General features: G+C 40.1%; 1 protein-coding gene across 1 annotated transcript in view; it reads left to right on the forward strand.

Moving 5' to 3' along the window:
• The first annotated feature begins 5,284 nt into the window (after window positions 1–5,284).
• Window positions 5,285–18,722, forward strand: part of DAAM2 (dishevelled associated activator of morphogenesis 2) — a 110,806-nt gene continuing 97,368 nt past the window's right edge. The window contains exon 1 of the mRNA XM_049765323.1: window positions 5,285–5,379. The gene's annotated coding sequence lies outside the window, so the exon portion shown is untranslated. The remainder of the gene's footprint in view (window positions 5,380–18,722) is intronic.

Genomic DNA, 18,722 nt, shown 5'->3' on the forward strand with positions numbered 1-18,722 from the left:
TTTTAATACACAAATTAATTTATTTAAAGATCTTGTGTTATATAGTTGATCATAAAACATTTGTTTCTACAACCAAGATGTCTTTCAACAGATGAATGGCTAAAGAAACTGGTACATACCACAATGGAATATTATGCAGCCATCAGAAGAGATGAAGTCATTAAATTTTCCTATACATGGATGGACATGGAAACTATTGTGCTGAGTGAAATAAGTTTGAGGGAGAGAAAGATACAGAATAGTCTCACTTATCTATGGGTTTTAAGAAAAATAAGACATTATTGCAATAATACCCAGAGATGAGGGCCAGGAGGACAGCTCACAATATGAAGCTTACCATAAACAGTGGTGAGTGAAGTTAGAGAAATTACTACACTTACAATTACTGTGACAATGTTGATGAGTGAGAGAAGTAGAATGTCTGTCTCTAATACATACAGGCAGGCCATGACTGAGAAAGTAGATAGGGGGCATTGGTGGTGGGAATGTTGCACTGGTGAAGGGTAGTGTTTTTCTTATGACTGAAACTCAACTATAATCATGTTTGTAAATCACGGTGTTGAAATAAAGATATTACTTAAAATATATTTGTTTCTAGGTAAGTGGGAGTGAAATTATTTAAAAAAGAAAAGAAAGCTAGAAAGAAAAAAGAGTACATCAGCAAGAAAATTTGTGAAAATTATGGCATCTCTCCATGAGGTCACTAAGTCATTGTCAGAAAGAATGTTTACTAATATCTTAATACTAGTTGATCTTTCTGCCACTTATTTCGTTTCTGAATATTAGGTGACTTTAAATACATATGGGAATTCAAATTGGTGTGTTGTTACTAGAATGACAGTATTCATGCAAACACATATGCACCCCAGGATTTCCAATCACAATAGCTAATATTGTTGTTCTCATTTTGGAGCATGTTTTTGGCTGATAGGCATTCTGGAAGTATAAGAAGGCAGGGAAGGGTGCCTACACTCTAAAGAAGTTCTGGTGATGTCAGAGCAAATACTAGCATACTTGGAGTTTAGGTCAGATTGATATTTCTGCAGAGAGTCATAGATGAGTGGTAAAGCTAGGCCATTAGCAAAATAGCTATTGTGTGTAGCAGGTGCAGCTTGTATGGCATTGGTAGGGTGAAGTCTTGCCTTGTTTCTCCTCCTGAAACTTCCAGTTTTCAGATGTATGGCTGCAATGCCATAATTTTTCATAGTTTGGCCTTTAAATAACACCATGCAGACATGGTGATAGAATGGACTTAATTTTGCTGGTATCAGAATTTACTTTCAATCTTCTACCTCTTTTTTCCTATTTTTTCTTTTTTTTCCTTATTTAAACATCTTGATTACAAATATGATTGTGATTAGGTTTCAGTCATGTAAAGAACACCCCCCTTCACCTGTGCAACATTCCCACCACCAATGTCCTAAATCTCCCTCCATTCCATCCCACCCCCACCTGTACTCTAGACAGGCTTTCCAGTTCCCTCATTCATTCACATGATTATGTTAATTCTCAGTGTAGTTATTTCTATAACTGCACTCACCATTCTTTGTGGTGAGCTTCATGAAGTGAGCTGGAAGTTCCAACCCTCCTCTCATTGTCTTTAAGGATTGTTGCAAAAATGACTTTTAATTTTCTTAAAACCCCTAGATAAGTGAGACTATTCTGAGTCTCTCTCTCTCTCTCTCTCTCTCTCTCTCTCTCTCTCTCACTTATTCACTCAGCATGATAGATTCCATGCACATCCATGTATAGGAAAATTTCATGATTTCATCTCTGCTGATGGCTGCATAATATTCCATTGTGTATATGTACCACAGTTTCTTTAGCCATTCATCTGTTGAAGGGCATCTTGGTTGTTTCCAGAGCCTGGCTATTGTGAATAGTGCTGCAATAAATATAGGTGTGAGGAAGGTGTTTTTGTATTGTATTCTTGTGTTCCTAGGGTATATCCCTAGGAGTGGAATAGCTGGGTTGAATGGGAGCTTAATTTCCAGTTCTTGGAGGAATCTCCATATTGCCTTCCATAGAGGTTGGACTAGAAGGCATTTCCACCAGCAGTGGATAAGAGTTCCTTTCTCTCCACATCCCTGCCAGCACTGATTGTTCTCATTCTTTGTGATGTGTGCCAATCTCTGTGGTGTGAGATGGTATCTCATCATTGTTTTGGCTTTGCATCTCCCTGATGATTAGTGATGAGGTGCCACATCCCACTCAGGAGGGGCACACACCAAAAAGTGTAGTGCTCTCCTGAAAAGGAATTATTTGCCAAAAAGGCCCACTGAGGAGCATTTTTTCATGTGCCTTTTGGCCATTTGTATTTCTTTTTTATCAAAGTGTCTGTTCATTTCTTCTCCCCATTTTTTGATGGAGTTAGATTTTTTTTCTTGTAAAGTTCTGTCAGTGCCTTGTATATTTTGGATATTAGCCCCTTATCTGATGGGTATTGGGTGAATAGTTTCTCCCACACGGTGGGTGGTTCTTGTATCCTGGGCACTATTTCTTTTGAGGTGCAGAAGCTTCTCAGCTTAATGTATAAAATAGAACCTATGCTGAATTATGAGAAATGAGACAGATTTTTTTCCTGGTCTTGTTTTTGGTTGTGTTCATGATTATATTGCAATATCTATAGAATAAAATCAGAGAAACTAAGTTAAATTCAAATTTCCTTATTTGATGACCATATGACTAAGGGTAGGATATTTCTCATATCTGACAAAAAAAAAAAAGTTGTCATGATGTCTCCCAAGTTGTGAGATTCAGGATATATATATACATACTAAGAATACTATAAATAATTATGCCACTAAAAGTATCATTAAAATAATCGTCATACCTATAAACTAATATTCAGGATATATATTGAATATAAAAGACTATATTCAACTATAAAGAAGACTTAACTACAAAATTTACATAGATAATTCATTTTTCTCACCTAACAAAAAAGGATGATACAGTCACTTATCTTTGCAAGTCTTGGCACCTTTGACCTTCCTCACCTCTTATTTGAGTGACTTTTGTTCTCATGGCTAAAAATTGATGGCTGTATCTCTAGGTATCATTTCCATGTTCAAAGAGGAAGGATGACAGGAGGAGGATAGGGACTGTCAATAGGTTATGTGGGCAAATAATTTGAATATTATCTTGTCTTTTTTTAATAAGACTCTCTGGAGCTGGAATCACCTTAAATGACCAGCAATATAATAAAAATGTGATGATCTATGTATACAATAAAAGCTACTTAGCTATGAAAAATTAAAGATCTAACATTTGCATCAACATGGATGGACCTACTGAGTATTATCTTTAGAGATATACAACAGACAGGGAAAGATAAACAGTATACTTTCACTCACATATGGTTTAGAGAAAGCAAACAAATGAATGTGCTAAACAATTCAAAAACTAATTTAGATTATAAGACCAAATAACTATGGTTACCAAAACAGATGGGTGGGTAAATCAGGCTAAAGGGGTCAATTGTAGGGTAAAAAGTAGAATTGTATTTTTAGTGTTGAACTTAATGCAATAAATACAGCTATTGTGATACATATATATATGCATCTATATGTGATACAACTGAAACATATATGATAATGCTATTTCAATATAAAATTTACTAAAAGAGTTCTAAATCAATCTCTGCTTTCTGCCAGATCTGCCAGATAACTGGCCAGCTCTAGCTTTCACACTAATTGCCAGCCTTCATTGTGTCTAGTATCATTAACTATGGTAGGTTTGGGGTTATATTTTTGTTTTAGTTGAGGAAAGCAAGGGAAAGGGGGATTTCCAGTGGCTTTTGGATACCATCTGATAGTTTACACAGCAGAGAGGAGTTGACTTGGTTGGTATATCCCTGTAGTGGGGTTGAAGATGAAGGGGGTGCATGGTGTTCAATGCTCAGGAGAAATATCTGGCATCAGTGAGACTCTGAGTCCTTCAAAATTATAGCAAAACATCCTTCTGTCCCCTCAAAGGAGGTCCAATCCTAATACTTGATTCTTTCTGGCCTTTAGCCATATAGCAACAGCTGCCAGTAGAATAAACACATTCCATCTTCTTGATCCCCACTGCCCTGTCACTGTGGTTAGGGACCATCACTACTTCAATTCCATCTAGCTCTCAGAAAGTTGACTTAATTGTTGTTAGTGTGATTTGTGATCATTGCTACCCCTAATTAATGAGAAGTTCAATATATATATATATATATATATATATATATATAAGCTATCTGACTGTCCAATCAATTTGCATTTTGCAAGCATCTACTTTATACCTTTGCTTATCCTCATTATAGTTAAAACATTACACTCTTCGATTGGCCCTTAACTGAACTATATTCCCAATTCCTTTAGCCAGGAGGAGAAACTGAAGACCCTCAGAACTCCTCAAAAGCTCTCTATGGGTAATGGGTTATCACTAATAGGCACCATCTGCCTGGGCAGACGAGGGAAATTGATGGTGCCCATCCTAAAGGAGGCATTTGCTCTTGACTAAAGCACTTTCCAGTCCAGAAGATGGATCACAATCACTTTTAAGAGGGGAAAAAAATTGAAAGCAAAATTTTGAAAGTATGAATAAGAGCTATTGTAAACGGCTCAAACTCTGTATATAAGCCATGAAGTAAGATGAATTGGCTGGCACTGAGTTGGAAAAGCCATACAGAGACAGGGAGTGTGGAGCTTAATTTAATAAAAATAAACTTTTTTTTTCATGCACACTCCCAAAGAAGAACTGGAAAAGTTGTTAGGGTGTGGACCAATGCTTCTAATTAGCAGTTCTGCTCTGCCTGATTTATCTCCTTTCTTACCGGGTACCTTCCTGAGACTTGCTGTCCCTACGAAGAGGGAACATTCCCCAGCAGCTGCCCTTGGAGAAGACTCAGATTCTCCATTCATAACACTCTGCAAGGGCCCAGGAGAGAAGGTGGGAGTCACCCACAGTCCAGGTAGCCACTCGGGTCTCCCTTGCCAATGACTTAGAGGCAAAACAGAGAGGGCAACAGGGAAGGCTTTTTGACCAGAGCTGGAAACAGCTACCCTCATTGTCTGCCTCGCCCCTGGCTGCTCTCCCTTCCTCCCTCCACGCCCCTCCTGACTGTCTGAAAGTGTGAAAATCCCAAATCCCAAGGAACTGCAATCAGACCTCTACCTAGGGAAAATTCAGCGTCTCCTTGCCATAAATATCCCACTCCGAGACGCCTGACGTCAGAGCGGGGCGGGCGGCGGGAGCTAGGCGGGCCGGGAGGGGTGGCCGCAGTGGTGTCTCTGGAACACGGGGGACGCCAGAGCGCAGTCCGGGGACCAGCGGCCAGCCACAGCCGCTGCAGCGGGGGCTTCGGGCTGCGGGGAGCGGCGGACGCGCCATGGGGTCCACGGAGTAAGTGCCGCTACCCGGCTCCCCTCTCCGCCCGGGGCCAGGGTGGGAGCTACTCGCCTCGGGGAACTTTCTGCCAACCCAGCTGCACTTTTCTTGCTCTCCACTTTCTTTGGGGTTTGGAAGAGCAGCGACTCCCCAGGCTGACTGTTCTGTTGCTCCAAAGTGTTTGCAGGAGCTACCAATTAGTTTCTCACTGGGCTCCCAGGGCCTGCGTGCGTGTCTGTGTGCATGTGTGTGATTTTTACTGTGTGTCTCGATGGGGGTACATCCGACCAAGGGAAAAACTTGCAAAAGAAACTTTCTCAGAATTTTTGGTGGCCTTAAAATGCGATTGCGTGTAGTCACAAGTGGACAAACCTAACTAGTACTACTTAATGGACAAGGTTTTTTTTGATGATGACTTTGGATACCCGCCCTCTCACTCCCCAGTGAAGGTGCGCCTTCGTTTTGAGTGATGGATAATTTGACTTTACCAATCCCCAATCCTCTATCCGCTGATCCGCCTTGCAGAGCTGGCCTCTGGCCAGCAGGCACAGCAAAGGTTGCTGGGGATCTTGTTCTTCAACCAGTGGGACCATGCAGGAGAGCCTGCACCTCTGGGGATCTCCAGGGATCTCTAGGGATCTCCACACCTGACTTGCTACCTAGCTAAGCATTATAGCTCTGACAACACCAACATTGGAGACTTTGATCCCTAGTTCTGAACTAGAGGCAGGTCATCCTTCGAGGAGGGGCTGGTGGCTTGGGGGAGACCATGCCTCATGTCCCTGGAATCTGGTGGATATGTCTGGACCTTGTGCCCACTGTGGGGGGGGGACAGACTATTTTCTCAGGGAGCACAGCGGTGCCCCCAAACAAGACGCATACTCTTAACATAAAGATACACGTCTGAGCGGTGGGATGGAGGAAGGGGGGTGGCGGAGAAGAGGGGGAGAGATTTTTATCAAAATTGAACACAGATTGCTGAGGTCTGGGCTTCATTTAACTCTTCTCTTTCTGCTGGCTGCTTGGCCACAGTTCTGTGGGGGGGCTTGGAAAGTTCTGAAGATGGTGGGGATGAAAAGCACACCTCTCCTGCCTGGAGGAAAGTCCCTGTAGGTTTACATGGGAATGAAAGCATTGCCCAACTTAAACTGGTTTTAAGCTCTGTGCCCCTGTCCCCCCTGACCGGCCTCCCACTTTTCTTTTGGTTGTTAGTAGCTTAGATGTCTCCTGGAAAGTAAACTGATGGAGGGAGTGGATTTCCTCTAGGATGGAGAAAGGGAATTGTTTCCCTTTGAGAGTAGGAGCAAAGAGGGTGCAGACCTGCATGACCTGTGGGTCCCTAGGGTTGCACAATGCAACTGAATGTCAATTGCTGGGTTTCATAAAAAGTCACCACAAAGACAACCCTTTCAGCCTTGCTCTCGCCAGCTTTCTGGTTTTGTCTTTTGTAATAGAGACAGCTTGCAGTGTTTGAGTGGGAGAAAGGTCGCCGCACTAGCCTGGTGTCCTAGAAAAATGAAAGAAAGAAGGGACGGGGAGGAATTCTGGATCTGAAAACGAATTCGCCGGAAGTTCAAGATTTGGAAGGATTTTAGAAGTTGTACAGATGGATCCCTCGGGAAACTCTGTAAAAAACTGGAACAGACGGCAATGTCAGAAGTGGACTCCTCTCATTTCAGGGGAATATGTTCAACCTGTGCGTCGGGGAGGACGATATCCCCATGGGCCATGTAAACAAGAGTGCATGTAAAAGGAGGATGTGTGGGGGCTGGTCCTGAGGAACTGCCTTTGCAGCAGCCTTTTTCTGGCTGGCTGGCAGTGCTAAGGTTTGTAGACTCAGCCAGGAATGCAGCCTACATCTCCTGCATGTTGGGTGCTGCTTGGGACCTCCTTTCTTGAACCCACAACAGTGCTATTATTATCTTGCTCTTCCTCCTGTTTCCTAACTAAGTTTTCCTCTAATTCCTCGAATGCAGAAAGAATACTTGCCCTCTCCTTCCCCAGGATAAAAGGAGGAAAGAAAATACATCCTGAGCATTAGCACAGAGAATAGAGACAGGAGTTACTAGATAGTGAGGTTTGGAGACAAGACAGTTGGGAGACCTGCAGTGGCTTTCTTTCAGGTAGATTTGTAAAGGTCACCTCTTAGTGTGTGAATTCCTGCCAGTCTTCTTTCCCAACCACTTTTAGCCACACAGGTAAAACTCTCCCCATAACCATGGTGCATTAGGCCCAGGCGAAGAAGAGGGCAGGTGACATGTAGGTGGGAGGAGGGATGTGGTGACAGGTCAGTAGTTGGAGGCTCCTTGCTTTGATTTAGGGGGTAGTAACAGAAGGAACTTTGGAGTTGTTCTTACTCAATTCCTGATTTTAAGAATTGAAGGTGTAAAAACCTGGAAAAGAGAGACACCCCAGAAACACTCTGGTCATAGGACAAACCATCTCAGGGAACTCTGGGGGAAAGCCATGGGCTTTCAGCTCTTCAATCTACTGTGGAAGGGTTCACAGAAACCTGCCTTCATGAGTTGCTCTTAGAGATGTTTTATCAACTTCAGCTCAGGACAGATCCCAGGTGGCTGATGTTTGGGCCCAGTGACACACACCCTATACCCCCATCATCTACAGCTTCTAGCTAATTCTCAGGTCATTTCTGATCTCAGAAAACTCAGACAAGATGCTTTCTCAGGCTTTCTTAAAGACCTGATGGCAACTACATGTAACAGGTGTAAATACTTGGAGGATGCCCTTGGTTTTGAGAGCAGATGACCCTGTGGTGCTCCGGGGTCAGCATCTTAGTAATAGGAGATCCTGTGTCTTTCATGCTGAGGCTTAGATGCTGATGGGTACCACGTAAAGGGCGAAGATTCCATGATACACTGCCCTGGAAGACAAAAAAGAAACTGAAACCTATAACTTATTCCTACTAAGCGTTGGTTTCATTATCTGAAGGTACTATTTGTCCCCGAAACTTTCTACAAAAGTGCTATCTATGCAAAAGAACTAAGATCCAAGCTAGTAATATTGTGAACCCATCATACTAGATCTTAATTTTACTGTTTAGATTTTCAGCCACCTGGATCCTATTATTTTGTTGAAAGGATTTCTCCACAAATCTGGTTACAACTTTTATGTGATGAAAGGACAATGGGTAGAGTTTCTGGGTTTCAGGTCCTTTTGCTTCTTTCTACAAACAGTAGCCATTATGAGACTATTTTTGAGACATTAGGAATCCTGGACATCTTACTTGACACACGCCCCTCTCCCTACATTAGGAGAGCAGAGCAGGTTGCATTATTTGGTGGGTAGTGAGGAGGCCTGAAGGTATGGGTAGACAGGAAGTTCAAGATCACATAATTTTTGAAGAACAAGGTTGTTCAGGCAGCCATTTCTCAAGAGAGCCTGGGGTCTGAGCAGGGGGAAAGCACTGATGGCATAAATCATGGAAACTCAGCCCTGTGTCAACATTTCAGGGTAGATGGGGGTGGAGGCACTTCTCTGACCCCAGTGGCCTCAGAATCACAGAGAGCAGCTGCAGGTTCTCCTGGTCCTTCTCACAGCTTCAGAGTTACCCTGCAAGTTGACATTTATGACTTTGAAGATCACATTTGTTTCTATTTTGCTCAAGCTCTCTCTTTAACCATGGCCTGGGATGACTTTTCAGCTTTTAAGAAGCTAAACTAGTGGCCAACTTCTCTTGAGAGGCCTGGATTTGGGCGGGGGTGGAGGGGTACGGTCAGTGAATTCCTCTCTTCAGGAAGCATCTTTTGCTCCAACAGTCTCCTCACGTGTTTAGTTTGTTTGTTTCCTTAAGAGGCTATAAAATTGAACCATCAAGATGTTGTGTGAGGAGGAAATTCCTTTTCTGGCATTGTGTTCCATTTTGTAAAACTGTGCAAGGCCTCTTAGGTAAGGGGCTTGCACAGGCAAGGAACAATGGGGGAACTTTCTTTCTGGATCTCCTCTTTTCAAAAAGAAAAAACCTAAAGGAAAAGACCCAAAAAGCTTCAAGGTAATTTGATCTCTTTGAAAATCCTGGCCAAAGAGGAATAGGATTTTTTTTACTTGAAAGAAAGCTTCAAATCCGCCTAGGTTTGTGTTCAGGCACCTTTGGTCACAAGCTGTTCAAACCTCTCAGCAGTATTTGATCTCCTCCTCCTCCTTCTTCTCTGATCAATGAGAACACAAAGTCTTCTGACTTCCCAGGGTGACTCTGAAGATGGAATGAGTTATTTTACGGTGATAACCTAGCAAAAATCTCTAGGTTTAGCAAAATTTGAATGATTCTCCCCCTGTCTGGTTCTCAGCTCAAGAAAGCACTTGTTTTTGTACATTTTTCCATGAGTCAAATAAATATGCTACTCATTTAAAGGTTTAACAATAGCACTTAAATATCAGCTATTTCATCCTGGGTATGAAGGCTGTTAGCACAAAAGTGAGCCACAGGTCAACCACCTCAGGCTAAACTCAAGGCAACCCCATGTGGTCCCTTATTGGAATAAAGGGAAGGCCAGCTGCCCACACACCCGGAATCCTAAAACTAGGATTACTAATGACTGTTCTTTCCAGCTTATTTAGAAATGCTAAATGCTCTCTTGGTTCAAATAATCAAGATCAAAACTAGGGAGAAAAAGCAGGAAGGCACTACCTCATGTGAGAATCTAATAATGGCAGTATAAAGTCAGTAAGGCCTTCCTTAATTTGTAGAACCATCTGGAGTTTAAAAAGCATTTATCCTCATTGCATCCTCATAGAAATCTTATAAGATTGGCATTCATTCTACTTTAAAGTATTTTTATTTGTTTTGTTTTCATCTAGAGGCTCTAAAACTACATTATTGAAATACAAACTCTGAAGAATTGAAATATATATATCCTATGTCAAACAATATGTAGGAAAGTTGGAGGGACCTTCTCAGCCATGTAGACAGGAGGTCACAAACCTGCTGCATATCATAATCACCTAGGTGCTTGTTGACTCAAACTTGAATACATCTGGCTAATTAATTTAGAAACTCCAGTGTGGATTATTTCCTGTGTCAGTGTTGCTTCCAGAACCCACCCCCCCTTTTTTTTTTTCAGGAGATAAAACAGGTTCAGGAACTTCCATCATAAGCTAACTGCAAACAGGCAAAAAGACACAGGCAGGCAGATAGGAACCAAAAATCGCAGGAAGTCTCTCTGACTTTATTTGGAAGTCTTTATTGGGAAGAGTAGGACCACCCCCATGGGGTCAGGGGGTAAATTCAGAGGTTCATCGCACATAGGTGGAATAAGCACGTGTGAAGAAGAAATATCTTGAATAGGTTGAAAACTGGTTACTCCAACAGATAGGACAGCTTCTTTTTGTATCTTAGACTATTTTTGAGTGCCTGACACAAGATATACAAGTAGACACTTAATAGACATTAGTTAAGTTATTTAACTAAAAAGGTATATTAAATTCTGATATGGCTGTTTGTTTGTGACACCTGGCAGTGCTCAGGGATCACACTCATTGGTGATCAGATTTGGACGAGACTCAAGTGCATGCAAAGCAAGCTCCTTATTCCCTTTTCTATCTCTCTGGTCCTAGAGGTGTACATTTCTACAGCCATATTTACTAGGTTACTTAGCTTAATAAGTAAAGTTTTATTGGAACACATAAAATTTTCCATATCCTATGGCATTTGTTTTTCTATCATCTATGGCTACACTCCTACTTAAAAGGATAATGTGGATTGATGCAATTGAGACCATATGGATCACAGAGCTAAAAACATTTACTTTTAGACCATATAACAGAAAAAAAGTTAGATACTCCAGTTCTATTTTACATCTATGATCATTTTTTTCTCATCTGAAAAAGATGGGAGAGAAACAGATGTACTTTTCTTACATAGTTGGTTGGATAGTTGTTATAGATGGTTAGCCCACAGCATCAATGAACATGAATGTTTTTGTTCTCCTGGCTGTGACAGTGCCCAGTAACTAGCTAGACAGAAGGGAAGTTCGACTAAAGTAAAATTTCAATCCTATGTCTCCACAGTACAAGGGTAGGTAAAATTTGATAGAATGCTAAGGAAATGTTAATGTAAGATTTCTAAAAATTAATGCTGTGCTTCTAAGATAATTGAAACCATTCCCACCTCTACTTCTGAGGATCTGGGGGATAACAGGGAATGGTAGGGCTTTTGCAGGTGGACTGTCCCAGGTGCTGTCCTGGCACCCTGAGCATTCTAGGATTGATCCCCAAGTAGAGTCAGGAGTAAGTCCAATGTGACCCAAAAAACAAACAAAAAAATGAAAAATCCAAACTCTGCTGCTAAATTGGGTGTTCTTACAATGCTGACTGCAGCACTGACCAATATTGCCATCATCCCTTAAGAACCAACTATGGCTTTGTTGTACAAAATCCTGTTACAAATATGTACTTACTCTACCTTTGTTCATAGTTAATACTGCTGAAAGGGCCAGTCTATAACTTCTTCCAAGATTACCCCTTCCAATAATTCCATCCTTTTCACTCCCATGAACAAGACATGTCTTTTTCAGGGGGCCACACTCAGTTACTTGGGCTCTTGGTTCTGATGAAGGGTGATGTTCAGGGGCCCAAGTGGTACCAAAGTTTAAACTAGGCATACAAGGCATGAACTCATAATTCCCAAATTATGCTTTCTCCTTAGTTCCTTGGTACACAGGTCTGTTCTAACCCTTTCACATTATATTCTGATCAGATATTGATTTAGTCTTCTATGCCTTCATCGCCTTGCCTTGTCTTTTGGAGATTGCAAATATTAAGGTGTATTGTGATATCTATACCTGGTATTTAAGCATTGCTAATTATATTCTTGATTCAATGAATTTGACTTAGAATGACTAGAGAAAATTCCATAGCCAAATAGAGAAAGAAATCCCAAGTTTACAGACTATTATAGACTCTGGCCTCAGCTCTCTACTTTGTGATAACTCTTGCTCTCTGGAACACCTTTCCAGTGAGTAGCCAGAAACTGGGAAAGATAGCAGAAACTTAAAACCAACTCTTTGACTTCCTGTCAGAAGAGGCAGTAAAAAGTTGGATTTTTGCCTACTCAGGACTGTGCATGTATGTATATATGCCAAGATAAGTGAGATTTTGTCTGATGTGGCCAGTTTTCATTAGCATGCTAATAAAGAGTAGCCTGCTCACAGATAATTGCAAACAGCAGATAACTCACAGCATGGTTTCCTGATGATATAAACTGTTTCATAAGTTTACAGACTGTAGTAGCAGATTTATTTTGGTGACAGGTAAATATTTTGTGTGAAGTAATAGTAAAATGAAGTTCTCTCCCTATTAATGAGGAAAAGAGTACAGAAAATTCTTGGCCTTAAGTAAAACATCTTTTAGATTAACCATAAAAGGACAAGTAAGAGTGGTCATGTGAAACCTTTTCTTTTTGGAGAGAGAATTATATAGACAAAGAATTAAAAATACTACTATACTACTAATACTCCTATTATACACATAGCATTGTGATGATAATTTTTCAGTATATTCTTAATTTGATTTTTCCACATGATGAAGGGATTCTTTTATGCTTACAAGTAAATAAATACCATGCAGAGACATAAACAGGAACCTGTAAAAAGAAAACATCTCCACTTCCTTCCACACCCTGGTAATTATTATTATTAGCTAGAATTATATCCTGCCTTATCTTTTGCCTTGATCACACAAATACCTACAGGTGTGTATACAGGTGCATGTGGGGGTTCTTGTCTAAGCGTTTGCTTCTGACTGAAATGGAATCTAACACGACTAACGTGTGAATCTAACATGTGAACATGACTCTCTGGCTTTAATTTCCCTTGGTCAGATGTAGATTGAGCTCTATTTTTCTGATCTCCTTATGTATGCATCCACATCTATACATTTGAGATTTCATTCTTCTGCTAGGGATGCTTGTCATCAGTCAGTTCTCAAGCATTTTTTTCAACCTAACTGATCAGTTTGGATCTTGAAGTCTAATTTACTAAGCACTCCTCAAAGCTCATTTTGGCACTCTGGCTGAGTGGAGGCTATGGACCACTCTGAACTTTGACTCTCTTTCATGGGATATTTGGTCTCCTAGGGAAAATAACCAACACCAAAGTCACCAAGGAAATTTAATGTTTCTTCATTGGATCTTTCAAGTCTTTGAATGTGGAGGAAATGAAGCAGGAACCAGATTGAAGAATGGATAATATTGGAACACATTTCTTGTAATTCTCAGAACTCTCAGGCCACGAAGAACAAACAGGTGTGTGGACTGACCTTCAGATTGGCAAAGTGGGTTCAGATCCTGAACCTTCTTATAAAGAGATGTTATCTAGAGCCCAAGTTGCACAATTGTATTTCAGCATTAGGAAGCAGATGACCCCTGAAAGAGAGTTGCCCTGCCCACTATACCTCTTAAGTCCCCCATCAGGAAGTTTCTTCAACTTCAAGGCTTTCTATGGCATTGGTTGAGACAGCCTGGCTTTTTCACCCTTTTTTTCTCTACCCTATGCTGTCCCATCTTTTTACCTTTCTCTTATATGGTTGATTTCTAGAGCTTTTCCCAATCCAGAGAAAACCTTCCTACTGTGGAATTTTAATGATTTTGGAAGAGTCCTTTATTTTTTTAAGCTGATGACAATATTAGTTATGTGAGAAAATATTTTTCCCTAATGCTGTGTGTATGTGTGTGCACATGTGTGTGTGTGTGTGTGTGTGTGTGTGTGTGTGTGTGTGTGTGTGTGAGAGAGAGAGAGGGGGGGGGTAGGAAACTGACTTTTTTACAGATAGGATTGTGCCATCCTGTGTGACAATGTTTTGACTTTTCTCTTTCAATTTGCATATGGCCTGGCTCCTCCCCTCTGTGTACTCTCGCAATGCTAGGCTGATAGTGTGGGTGTATCTGGGGAGAAGTATGACTGGATGGCTTTGTTTCCACCCTTCTTGCAGACAAGGGACTGGACAAGTTGACCTTTGGGAATTCCATTTTATTAGTATGAATCCAACGTAAAGAGAGGTAGTCTTTGCCCCAGTTACCTTCCTGCCAGCACAGAGGTCTTGCATGGGATCTGCCAAATCTGATTTGTCCTTATTGGTGGTGTTTCTTTCCACATTTTTTGGCACAGTTTGCTAAATATTTTGTCTTTCAGGTTACATGCAGAGGGTCAGAGTGCCAAAGAAAAGCTTGCCTGTGTGATGAATGCTTTGTGTGCCAGACCTAGAGACCTAGCCACACAGCTCAATGTCTAATCACATTCCAAGAGGCAGTGTCAACACTGCTTCCCTCCCTCTCTCTGATACTACTACACCCAGCCTCAAGATACCCTGAACTTGAGGCTTAAAGAAATAGATGTAAGTCCTGGTCAGTGGAGCAGTCCTCAGTATTTTTTAACAATACTAGAGGCAATTTTGAAGTTAGTTTAAAGAAAATTTTGCTTTTGTTGACTTTGGGCCATAGATCAGCTAATGCTTTTTAACTCTTCTTTATTTATTAGTTTATATTAGTTTTATCAATATATTTGTCAATCTGTGACCTGCTACTTGGTACAGGCCCATTGAAAGATTCAAAATTGGTTTCTACTTTTCTGAAACACACAGAAGAATATTTTGTGGCTCTGCTACTCTTACCAGAGATAATGCCATTGATGTCTGTGCTTGTTTAAATGTAAGCTGTGACTGTCAGCACTGATAAACAGAGAGCATTTTTAGCCTTTGGTTCAGTGCATAGACCCTGGGTTTGGATTTTGTCAGCACTTATTCCTAATTGTGGTACTGTGTTATTACTTTCTTCTGTCTTACTATATACAACTGTAAAATGGGTCATTTGAAGACAAAGTTAATCCACTATTAAAAAGAAGAAATTTTCAACTATTGCTCCATATAGGATGAACAAAGAAAGTTAGTGATGATGATAAAGTGATGATGATAATAAAGAGAGGGAAATGGAGATATTGATGAGGGAGGATATGATGAGAGGAGAGGAAGACAGAAAGAATGGTGAGGGAAATGGGGATGTTGATGAGATAATGCTGATGGAGAGGACAATGGAGATATTGATAAAGATGATGCTGATGGAGATTTTATTGAGGGAGTTTGTGATATAGAAGATGATAAATTATTATGAAAGAAACCCTGATACTGATAAAATAATACTATTGGAGAAAATAATGGCAAAATAGTTGATAAAGATGATGCAAATGGAGAAGATAGATTGAAGAGTGATATGATGAAAAACAGGTGCAAACCCTAATTACCTTGGTTTTTCCAACATCATTTACAATAAGTACAAATACAGAGTTCAATATTTATTAGAGGAAACAACTCACTGCTTTCTTATTTATTCAACTCTCTAAAATTGAATATTTTAATTTGATTTTATAATTTTACAATTGCATTAAAGCTTAACATGATTCATAAAAAAAAGTATGTGATCGAATCAATAGATTTTTCACACCAAGTTAATGTTCAAACAGCATCTAAACCAAAGACAAATGTTTACATCCCCTCCAAAACCACTATACTTCTTCTAGATATCACTTTTACATAACCTGAACTTTTAACACTATATTTTTACCAGTTCATGAACTTCATACAACTAGGATTGGACAGTGTTCACGTTTTAAAATATGTCTTCTTTGAAACTAGCTAAAGTTCTTTTAGTCACTCATTCTCATCGTTATGTGACTATTAGGTGACTATAACACACGTTTGTCTCATCTGTTTATGAACGTTTGGTGGTTTCCAAGTTTGGGGCTGTTGTGAATAGTCTTGTAATGAACACTTATACACTTGGATTTGGATGAGAATATAAATGGATGCTTGCCCTTGTGTTCCAGGAATGGATCTACTGGATCCTAAAAATATGCATGTTCAGCTTTGGGGGATCCTTCAAAATATTTCTATAAAATGTATGTGCTGTTTTTCATTTTTCATGAAGATGAAAATTAGTTATCACTTAGTAGTAAGAGGACTTGAAGTTTAATAATACACTGGGCTATACTGCTGGGGATCTCTGAGATTCTTTGATTCTTGAGCACTTTATATTTGAGTACACAGTCTGTTGTTGCACCTCTTGATATAGGTGGGACCTCTATAATAGGCATTGTGCTGGATGCTTATACCTACACTGGTTCACCAGACCCACACAATAATCCCATGTGATGGGATAAGAGTTAATGCCCTTTCCTGCTTATGAGGAAACCGAGGCTCAGAGGAGGTGAATGATCTAAGATCACACAGAAAAAAACTTCTAGTGGGGATATATAAAATATATGATTTAATCTAAATTTAATAATATCCAACAGGTCCAACAGGGAATAATTTTAGACTTCACTGCTAACCTTGGAAAGAAACACAGACACAGATATGGTGGCGATCACCTTAGAACTTGCAGAAGCTGTGGGTCATAGTAATAAGGCAAAGTTCTATAAAAAAAAAAGAATAAAAATAAGGCAACTCAATGACCTTGGAAAACCAAATTGTTTCATAGTTCAAGAACATTGGAGAAAGTTATATATTTCCTGGAAGTCTAGGGTGATCGTATAATTGCTGTCTAAGCCTGAAATCTTTCAATAGTGAAAGGAACCCTAACTAGATAGGACACAAGAGAAATAGGCATGCATTAGGATTGTTCCATATAAATTTGGAAACCTGGGACATCAGCTGACCCTCTGGAAAACTGAACAGCTTGTACTTGCCTGGTCTTTGGCGGTGGTTAAGGTTTTTAAAAAAAATCTTCAGAACATTGCCTATAATTTGCCTAGAAATATTCAGAATGCTGCCTAGAATTTTTCTTGGAATTTGCTTGATTTTAGTCCCTTTTCTTTATGCTAAAAATGTGTCTGGATTTCTTATTTTTGTTTCGCCAAATTTTCTGATAAATGGGGGTCAGGTAAGCTCTCCTTGCTAGATACAGTTATCAGAGAGATGCACCCATCCTAGAAGGCATGGCAGCCACATCAGCATTGATATTTATGGCACACAGTCTGATGACAGGCACAGTGTTAGCACCCAGGAAATTCTTTCTATTTGTTTCATTTATCTCTATGACTGTTCATTCATGATTCATTCTATTATAGCGTAGATGAGATACTTTCCCTTTTTAAATTTGACTCAGTCTACTGGTCCACAGTGAGAAGGCATGTGTGTGTGTGTGTGTGTGTGTGTGTGTGTGTGTGTGTGTGTGTGTGTGTGTGTGTCACATGGGAAGGACAAAAATTATAAGGGTTGGACATGAAGGGTAACAAAAGATGTGATATCAAGGGATTTGGGTGTCGGGACCTATGAATTTCAGCCATCTTCTAGTTAGTTGCAGTCTTGGCAAGGCAGCTAGCTTTACTGGACCCATTTTAGTTGTGTGTGAGGAGAAATAAAAATAATCCTTTGGGACCACAAGAAACAAGGTTTTTATCCAAAGCAGTGGTTTCCAAGCAGTGATCTATGCACAATCCATAGACATAAATTGTTCTTAAAGTCTAATCACTGTGGATTGCTGATTACTGAGCAAGCCCCATGTTAGGCACTGTGACCACGACAGGGCCTGTGAAATGAACTCTGGTAAGCAGGTTCACACCCCGCTCCAGGGTGTCCAGGCTTTCAAAGTGTAGTGGACAGTGCTTAAGGAATAGCCCACACAATGTGAGCATTTATTAGTAAGAAAGCAATCAGGAAATTCTTCAGGTCCCTAGGGATTTAATGTGGGTGTCAAAGATAAGGATGCAAAAGATAATAAATTAATCCCACAGCCACATTTTTGCTAGAAAAACAGCAGAGCCTGTTTAGGGTTTACATGTATCCAGCCATAGTATGTTTTTAACAGAGAGGTTGCTCGGGGCCACATGACTAAGATCCAAACCCAAATTTCACTTCTTAATAGAATTATAGCCTAGGTGAACACTTATGCTTTCTAAGTATTAATTTCTTCCACTGTAAAATGGTATTAGTGAAGATTAGAATATCAAACTGAGGAAAAATAAATAAATGTGAAGTACATGAAAGATATCTGGAAAAGAACATGCATGCCGTGACTCTCAATTACTATTTGATAACTTATTTGTTTGTCTTTGAGACACTTGGTGCTGTGCTGTGCAAAGGAAAAACACAAAGGAGGGAAAAATCAAAGTGAGGTGGTAAAGTTGGGAAAGGCTTGGTGCAATAGAGGCACCCTAATTTGCTTTTTTAAATTAAAAAGTATTGATCATTTAATTAATATAAGGTATACATTCCAAAAATAAAAGCACTAAATTATAAATGAATAAAATAAAAATACCACTAAATGTTGTAGCTTTTTAGAAATTAAACAATATGGGGGTCAGAGAGATAGCATGGAGGTAGGGTGTTTGCCTTGCATGCAGAAGGACGGTGAT

The sequence above is a fragment of the Suncus etruscus genome, chromosome 18 (genome assembly GCF_024139225.1).
Source record: "Suncus etruscus isolate mSunEtr1 chromosome 18, mSunEtr1.pri.cur, whole genome shotgun sequence".
Classification (NCBI taxonomy): domain Eukaryota; kingdom Metazoa; phylum Chordata; class Mammalia; order Eulipotyphla; family Soricidae; genus Suncus; species Suncus etruscus.